Consider the following 9,280-nt stretch of genomic DNA (forward strand, 5'->3'; position numbering starts at 1 on the left):
GACAAGAAATAATAGGTGATGAATGAAGTCAGATTAAAAAATAGCTAGAAAGGAAGTGTAGCGTCAGGCAAGCGTGAACCATCTCTCCTGAACTAAACAAAGGGTGACCTAAGCAAAATTCTCAGGGTCAGTAATGAGGATGGGACAAGAAATAATGGGTGATGAATGGTCAGATTAAAAAAAAAAAAAACAGTTAGATAGGAACTGTCCCAACCCGGATAAATGATGAACCTGGGGAAGGTGAACTGTAGGAATCCGCGTCCCAGGGTGAGGGATGCCACGCACCCACCAGGCTCACTAGTACACAGATGAGCGCTGGACAGTCTAAGAGCGTGTAAATCTCCAGATATCACTCACACACACACACACACACACACACACACACTAGTATTTCCCCATAAAGCCTAACCTCTCCACCGCCAGCAGATTTCTCGCAGCGTCAATGAAGCAAGTGAACCATTAGACAGCACAGGAATGACTTGACTCGCGTAAAGAAAACCAGACGGAAAATGACTGCACCAGGTAACTAAGCGGCCACATCTTCCTATGTCGTATTATCGTAATATCTCCTCGTAAATGTAAGTCTTCTTTCTCTTTTCGTCTCTTACTTCTATTACATTTTCTTTTATATCATCTTCGTCCCGTATCTCTCTCTCTCTCTCTCTCTCTCTCTCTCTCTCTCTCTCTCTCTCTCTCTCTCTCTCTCTCTCTCTCTCTCTCTCTCTCTCTCTCTCTCTCTCTCTCTCTCTCTCGTAAACACCAACCTTTCCTCCGCCTCTCGCTCTTCATGTATTTTTACTTTCTGAAGATGAAAAGAGAGAGAGAGAGAGAGAGAGAGAGAGAGAGAGAGAGAGAGAGAGAGAGAGAGAGAGAGAGAGAGAGAGAGAGAGAGAGAGAGAGAGCTGAAGACGAGCATACCAGGAACAAAAATTACAATGAGTGATGACAGATAGATAGTGACAATTGGTAAGCCAACCAACACAGGAGTAAGGAAAGCACGCAGTATCAGACACACGTGTTATCTTGTCTCGCTCTGCAATTTTTTTTTTCTTTTTTTTCAAGAGGAGCTCTAAATTTTGACCCTGATAACGTTTAATTTCTCCTCATTACTGTAAAGTTTTGGAGCATATGGTACTTGTTCGCGTGGCCTCACCGCTCACCTCCTCCTTACAGTCCTTTCATTATGTAATTAGTACATTCAAATCCCAGGCCACTTAATTTGTATTTTTTCTAGATTTAATTTCTTGATGTCTTGAAACTTCGACTATATTTTATTTGTTACTTTTCCTTTCATTTTAACAATACTAGTATTTCTATGCAATTATATATATATATATATATATATATATATATATATATATATATATATATATATATATATATATATATATATATATTTTTTTTTTTTTTATTTATTTATTTATTTTTTTCAACGCATGACATTAGGTGTTGCTGTGCCACGCAAGAAAATTTGAACCACTTCCCTGGCGCAGGGTAATAATAAGGCTGAGAAAGGCCCACTGAAGGTACAAATCCCCAAAGAGTAGTTAAATTAAATGGTGCGAGGAAAAAACTAAAGTGGTGTTCTCAGTAGGTGGTGCGTGACATCCCTCACTCAGGCAGGCAGGAACACTGAGACACCAGGGATTCCACACCTTACCTTCCCTTGTCTCCTCGCTTGTTAACCCGAGGGATAAGTATTAACAGTATTCTCATAACAATAAACCATGCTCAAGAGTGTTTCTCCTCTTCATAATGTTGAAATATTTTTAGCCTGTCACTAGAGCCGTAATATATATATATATATATATATATATATATATATATATATATATATATATATATATATATATATATATATATATATATATATACACGAATGACTTCAACTAGAGTCTTTTAAGTGTAGTGGAGGTGCGGCGCAGAAATGTTTCAGAGTACAGGCCTTAGTGCTCATCGTCTCACACTTACTGACTGATTCCTGCTCAGCTTCACCACGTCCCTGGCATCACGACCCTTGCAACACGCCTCCTCCTTCACCTTTCCCTCTTCCTGCCCCCTCCTCCCCTCTCACTCCTGTCACCCCCTTCAAGATACATCCGAGATACAGCAATACATGTAACAGTGATTTATTCAGACGTCTGAAGCACTGAAACACTGAAACATTGAAGAAGCGAGTTGAAAGATCGGGTGAAATAATGAAAAGGAAAGAGTTAACCAGTGATTGAGGTGGTTAGCCTGCTCTGCGCGACTCGGTGTGAGCAGACGTCATCACTGAACAGCTGAGCGGGGAAGCAGGGAGGGAGGGAGGGAGCAAGATGGAGATCGTTTTAAAATATAGGTAGCAAGTTAGTTATTTTGTTTATTTATAGAAATGAAAATGAGTGAACGTAACGATGAAAGACCAAGAAATAGAAGGAGAACAACGCAGAGAAGGAGGAAACAAGACAAAGACGATAATAATTCAGTAGGAAAACTTCAACTGGAGCTGTTCCTACCGGCCGCCACTACTTACTTGCCTGGCTGAAAGTACACGGTTACTTCACCTCACCACACCACACTCACCTCAGTCAGCCTGCCAGCACCTCACTCGTGTCCTCGCCTTCACGCCGCCACTAAAGTCACTTCCCACACGCAGCACAGACCAGTACTTTCCCTGCAACATTCTCGCTCTTCCTCTTCCTGACACTCTGCACCCTCCACTCCCTTCCTCTACCCTCCCTCCACCAGCGCTCCCTCCCTCCACCAGTTTTCTAGTTCCGTGTTATATTTCAGTGAATAAAGGAGTGACATCAGTTGTAAATATTTCACCCACACTTACCAAACAAATAAAAGATTTAGACCTCCACTGAAATGTTCATGATTACACAGAGATTACCCAACTTTGCGTGACAGGCAGGCGTCACGTGTCCAAGGGAGGGAGGAGTGAAGGGACGGTCAGCGGAGGAATACAGGTTGGGAGAGAGGAACGAAGAAGTAGATGGAGGAGATCCACTCACAGGATTCTGCGTTGTTGATTTGTGTGTGGAAGTATCGTGGGTTTTGCCTGCCTCCATTGTTGCTCGTCTGCTGAAATAAGTAAGTGACACACAGAGAGAGAGAGAGAGAGAGAGAGAGAACACGGCTACAACACACCACCATTGACACCAGCAGGGAAAACCCATCACCACCACCATTACTATAACCACAACACCATTCCTTCTTCACAGATATCCACACCACCACCACCATGCTTATCACCACCACCACCACCACTGTTCCTCCCTCCCAGTCCATTATCTCCGCCACCACCACCATCCCCACCATTACCACCCGATTAAGGAACACAAGGCGGTGCACCAGATATTAATGAAAGCGCGCCATTATAACCTGCCATTAATTGCTGCCTCCTCTAATGACCCATCAGCGCCATTACCTCCTCCTCCTCTTCCTCCTCCTCGTTTTCTCTATCTTTCTCTCCACCTCTCTTATTCTTCTCCTTATCTGTCTTCCACCTCCACCATCACCATTTCCACCATTACCAACACCTCCTCCTCCTCCCCATTACATCGATTAACCACCTAATCACTGCCACCCCGCCATTGGCTCCTCCCTAACAGGATAATTGACGGCTGCTGATTGGCTGAGGGAGTTAGGCAGTTAGCAGAGCATTATCTTAACCTCTGGGTAAAGGGAGGAGGAGGAGGAGGAGGAGGAAGAAGAAGAAGAGAAAAGGTGTTTATGACGAATGTTGAGGTGTAAGAATGATGATGAGGAGGAAGAGGAAAAGGAGAAGGAAGAAGAAGAGGAGGAGGAAGAGGAGGAGAGGGAAGGAGTAAGGATATTAGTAAAAGAGAAGGAGGAAAGGAATCACGGATGAAGGAAAGAGAAAGAAGGAAATAGGGAGAAGGAAGGGAAAAGGATGAACACTGAGGAGAAGGGAGGAGGAAATAGGGGAGAGGCGGCGATTCTATGGGCGATATAATACTATAGCGATATGTTAGGACACGACCCCCACTGAAGGACAGAACTACCCCCTCTCTCTCTCTCTCTCTCTCTCTCTCTCTCTCTCTCTCTCTCTCTCTCTCTCTCTCCGCTACTGTGCTGTAGTCTCAGTTCTTAGTGTTCTTTGTTATATGTAATTTTTGCTGCTTAGAAGAATGTAATGGTTTAATTTCTGGCAGATTTGTTATGTTGTATGAGGTGACAGATGGATTTACTGTAATGATAATGTCTGGGTTCTCTGTCTTACTCATCTTCCGTCTCCTGTCTTTCTGTATTTTCATCACTTCCGCTTTTTATCTTCTACAGTGTTTCAGTATCCTTATTTTGGCTTTCTGTTTCCTATGTTCTTTTAGTATTTCGATCACTTTCTCTTCTTGTCTCCTATCTTTTGTATTTCCATCTATTTCTGTCTATTTTTTCCACTGCCTTCATTACCTCCACTTTCTATCCATCAATATTTTCATCGCCTCTTCTCCTCCTACGATGTACTTTAATGTATTACTATATATTTAAGTATAGGTTAATATAGGCTATCTTGATTTACCCCCGCTTTAAACTTGTATAATCATAACTTAAGTGCATCAAACTTTCTCAGTAAATTGTTAAACTACTAAACTGACAATGACACACAGAAGTCCGGAGGTGTGTTCCTGATGACTTGTTCAGTAATGTGGTGGTTTCCCGTGCTCGGCTTGCAGGTTGGAATCTTTGCCACGGTGCCTGTCTCTCTGTGCTCAGGTTTATTGGAGCTCTCAGGTGAGTTGCTCGGTGTTTCAGTGTATTGAATCTTATGGTGGTGCAATACAAGGGTGGTGGGTGTGACAAGAAGTACATTTTAGATGATAGATATAATAGTAACTTGCTTCTTAGGGTGCTACGGAAATATGTAATAAACAAGATAACTTGACGAGATGGCGGAGAGAAAGAACGAAGAGGATGATAGACGTACTGAATACTGAATGAAGCAATGAGGGTGATGGCTGTAACGAGAAGTACATTTCAGATAAAAGATATAATAATACCTTCAATGTTAGGTTACTACAAGAAATACTCGTATGTAATTAATAGAATAACTTGACGAGATAGTGGAGGGAAAGGATGAAAAGGATTACAGAGGCAGTGAATACTGAATGAAGCAATGAGGGCGATGGGTGTAACGAGAAGTACATATCAGATAACAGATATAATAATACCTTGAATGTTAGGGTACGTAAAGGATGTGTGCTATTAATGTGATAACTACACGGGGACTAAAGAGGAGTATTATGAATGCACTGAAGGAACACCAGATGAAGGTTGTAACAAGCATATTTCAGACTATTAATCAAATAATACGAGTAGCTTAAGTGTGAAGAGTTTGTGGAAGATAAGTAGTATTGTCTTGCTAACCTGACCAGCTGTTGACGTTATGAAGCAGGAATTCTCTTTGATCACGAGAAAAACTGTTCATTTTTCAATCTATTGTTGCTATTAATACTGTTTCGTTCTTTCTGCAGTAATTGTTACTTTAGGCGTAGTGGAGATGACTCATACTAATCATAATGGTAACTGCTGAACCAACAGTAGTAGCGGTAGTAGTAGTAGTAGTAGTAGTAGTAGTAGTAGTAGTAGTAGTAGTTGTTGTTGTTGTTGTTGTTCTTGTTGTTGTTGTTGTTGTTGTAATAATAGTAGTAGTAGTAGTAGTAGTAGTAGTAGTAGTAGTAGTAGTAGTAGTAATAGTAGTAGTAGTAGTAGTAGTAAATGCATCAAGTATACAGATCTATTGAGCAGAAAAGTTGTATTACAAAGGATTACACATGCACGGGAATATATACAGGGTGTCCCTCGAGTTACATACTTCGGGATCTGATAGTTCAAGTAATTCCAAGTCGAAAATATTTTATACACAAATGGTGTGTTTTGCTTTATTTTGCAAGAAATTGACGTGTAAGTTGTGCGTGGCGGGAACCGGGGCCTCCGCCTTCTTCCTTCCCTCCCTGGCTCGCTACGTAACGAGTGGTGCCGCGTAGCATCAAGTGATCATTTTTGTGTACAATCTGTGCAGTCAAAGCCTTACAGGAAACACCAAATGATAAATTAATTTTTTGTATGAGTCAGTGAAGAAAATGTACATGTAATACAGCAATGTAGTGGTTAAGTGCTACATTTTAAACATACGTGGCAACTCAACAGGTTCATGACGGCTGCCCAGCGTTCCTGCCACTCCTGTAAAGATTATTTAAATTATCTGATGTTCTTTTAAAGTGGTATTGTGTTGAGCTGCTCCAGTACGTTCAGCTGCTGCAGAAGTACTGAAGAAACGTCCTTTCTCACCAAGAAGCAGACACATCCTGTAGAACACTGCCATCTGAGTGTCCTCTGTCTGGATGCCTGCGTCTTTATCCTCCTGCACCAGCCCGGGCATTCCCACCACAGAATGAATATCATGTCCGAATACTCACTGTTACTGAATGTGAAAGGCACCTTCACCGTAGCGAAGAGTTGCACTTTGGCAGCCACCTGATGGGGCGCCCTGTCACTTACATGTCAAAGTGTAAACAGTTGGCGGGATGGAAGTTGCTGTGTATTGCCATGTATGATTAAAAGAAATAGACTTAACCACTATATTGCTGTGTTACCTATACATTTTCTTCACTGACACATACAAAATTTTAGCTTGTCATTTTCTGTCTCCTGTACGGCTTTGACTGCAGAGATAGTACACAGAAAATAAATAAATAAATAAATAAAAAACTGCAGCGCGACACCACGAGGACTTAGCGCGCCAAGGCGGGAAAGGAAAGGTGGAGGCCTACCCCCCACCCCCTGCAACACAACAACATGTTAATTTCTCGCAAAATAAAGCAAAACACAGCATATGCCTATAAAGTATTTTCGACTTAGAATTACTTAAACTATCAAATCCCGAAGTATATCCCTTAACTCGCGGGACAATATGTATATATAAAGAGAGAGAGAGAGAGGGGGGCGGAGGACAGAGGGGGGAAAGGGTAGAATCGGAAAATGATGGAAAGGAAGCATGATGAATGAAAAGAGAAAGAAAAGAAAAATAATTACAAGGGGGAAGATAATGAAAATCGGAATAGAAACGAAGAAAGTAAACTTGATGGACGAAAGAAATGAAAGAAAATAGGTAAATGAGGGGAGATGAGAAAGAAAGATTAGAAAGAGGAAAGAAAAAGAGAGAGAGAGAGAGAGAGAGAGAGAGAGAGAGAGAGAGAGAGAGAGAGAGAGAGAGAATAGGACAACGTAGAAAAGGAAGGGAAAATGCTTGAAAGAGTAGAAAAGAGGGAAAAATTAAATAGGACGGGGAAGAAGGAGAGAGAGAGAGAGAGAGAGAGAGAGAGAGAGAGAGAGAGAGAGAGAGAGAGAGAGAGAGAGAGAGAGAGAGAACCAGGAAGCAAGAATTGGAACATGGTGTGATCTACAGACGCTAACATATTGAAGGGTGAAGGGGGAGGCAGATGAGAGGAGAGGGGGAGAGGGAGAGAGAGAGGGTCGCCACACCAACACGCTTAATTTAGACGCACTTAACTTTCGCGAACACTTTCACGCGAGAAGAGAGCAAGAGAGCGGGAAAGAGGGAAGATCTATTCAGGGAGAGGAAGGAAACGAAAGCTGGAGGAGGAGGAGGAGGAGGAGGGAGGAAAAAAGTCAGGGGCATGATCGCGAAAATATGTTTCGAGGGTGTAAATCAGTGAATCTTCTTCCCCCTCTAACGTAAGAGAGAGAGAGAGAGAGAGAGAGAGAGAGAGAGAGAGAGATTGATAGTATCCCCTCTCTCTCTCCCTCTCTCCCTCACTCTCTTACTCTCTCTTCCTCTCTCCCTCCATCCCTCTCTCCTTCCCGAAGCGATGTAATTCAAGTTTTCTCCTTCCCTGCCTCCTTCCCTTCTTTTCTCCTCCTCCTCCTCCTCCTCCTCCTCCTTCCCTTCCTCAGTCTCTCTCTCTCTCTCTCTCTCTCTCTCTCTCTCTCTCTCTCTCTCTCTCTCTCTCTCTCTCTCTCTCTCTCTCTCTCTCTCTCTCTCTCAACCATGAAACCAAGAAAAGCAACATTACTACTACTACTACTACTACTACTACTACTACCACCACCATTTTCTTACACGTCACACCTTTATCGACTTCCATTCAATCACCACCACCATTACCACCACCACCACCACCACCACCACCATATATATAAAGTACCAACCCATCACTGTCTGCTTCTGTATTTAACTACCACTATTACTACAAATATTACCACAATTTGCACATAGAACACCATCACCACCATCACCACCATCACTGCCACAGTTCATCAACACACACACACACACACACACACTCAGCATACTACAACCACCACCATTACCACCACAATTACGCAAACTACCACCACCACCATCGTCATTCATTACACCAGTCACTACCACAATTCACCACCACCACCACCACCACCACCACCACTATCACCACAATGAGGAGGCGGCGGGTTGGTGGTTTCCCGTCTTCGCTAATAGAAAGATCAATCCGGAAGTTAATTTATCAACCATCTTGTTTGAAAAGGCGGGAGGAAGAGACAGATAGGGGGGAGAGAGGGAGAGGGAGCGGGTGGGTGTGGATGAGTGGGCAGAAGAGGAGAGAGTGGGAGAGGGAGGGAGTGGTGGGTAGATCATGGGTTAACGAGAGAGAGAGAGAGAGAGAGAGAGAGAGAGAGAGAGAGAGAGAGAATCACGCTGTTTCACCATTATTAGTGTGGATTGACTCATTCTTAAGTAATGGAGTCCACCAACCCCCCCGTTACCTCTCTCTCTCTCTCTCTCTCTCTCTCTCTCTCTCTCTCTCTCTCTCTCTCTCTCTCTCTCTCTCTCTCTCTCTCTCTTCTTTGCTTCCACGTTTCTTTCCTCCCTCCCTCTCTCCCTCCCCTTTCCCTCTTCCTCCCTCTTCCTCTTCCTCTCCCTCCCTTCCAATCCTCTTCCTCCCTCCCAATCTGAGGACTAATAAACATTACAAATATGCCATTAACCCCATTCCTTCACCCTCTCCCTCAGAGAGAGAGAGAGAGAGAGAGAGAGAGAGAGAGAGAGAGAGAGAGAGAGAGAGAGAGAGAGAGAGAGAGTTTAGATTTTTTAGCATTAGACATGTCAGTGGATAATTTTAATGTGTGTGTGTGTGTGTGTGTGATGTAGGCAGATATGTAGGTAGATAGATAAATAAATAAGTAGGTCGGTAAGTAGATAGATAGATAGATAAATAAATAAATAGATCGATTGATGAACAGACACTGGGAGACTCACTGAATGATCGATAAG

At 42.9% G+C, this 9,280-nt stretch overlaps 1 protein-coding gene and 1 long non-coding RNA gene across 11 annotated transcripts in view; one reads left to right on the forward strand and one right to left on the reverse strand.

The window, feature by feature from the left end:
• LOC135096774 (uncharacterized) overlaps positions 1-2,844 on the reverse strand; it is a 58,455-nt gene extending 55,611 nt beyond the window's left edge. For 2 of the 10 annotated variants that reach the window (XR_010265013.1, XM_063998521.1), the window contains exon 1: positions 2,566-2,844. The gene's annotated coding sequence lies outside the window, so the exon portion shown is untranslated. The remainder of the gene's footprint in view (positions 1-2,565) is intronic. The other 8 variants (XR_010265011.1, XR_010265002.1, XR_010265010.1 and 5 more) reach the window with 8 other exon arrangements.
• Positions 2,845-2,959: 115 nt separating this feature from the next.
• LOC135096788 (uncharacterized) lies at positions 2,960-6,540 on the forward strand. Its single transcript, XR_010265021.1, has 3 exons — positions 2,960-3,078; positions 4,683-4,740; positions 6,229-6,540. It is a non-coding gene; the product is annotated as an uncharacterized LOC135096788 (long non-coding RNA).
• Positions 6,541-9,280: the final 2,740 nt, after the last annotated feature.

This window comes from Scylla paramamosain, unplaced genomic scaffold (assembly GCF_035594125.1).
Source record: "Scylla paramamosain isolate STU-SP2022 unplaced genomic scaffold, ASM3559412v1 Contig7, whole genome shotgun sequence".
NCBI classification, from domain to species: Eukaryota; Metazoa; Arthropoda; class Malacostraca; order Decapoda; family Portunidae; genus Scylla; species Scylla paramamosain.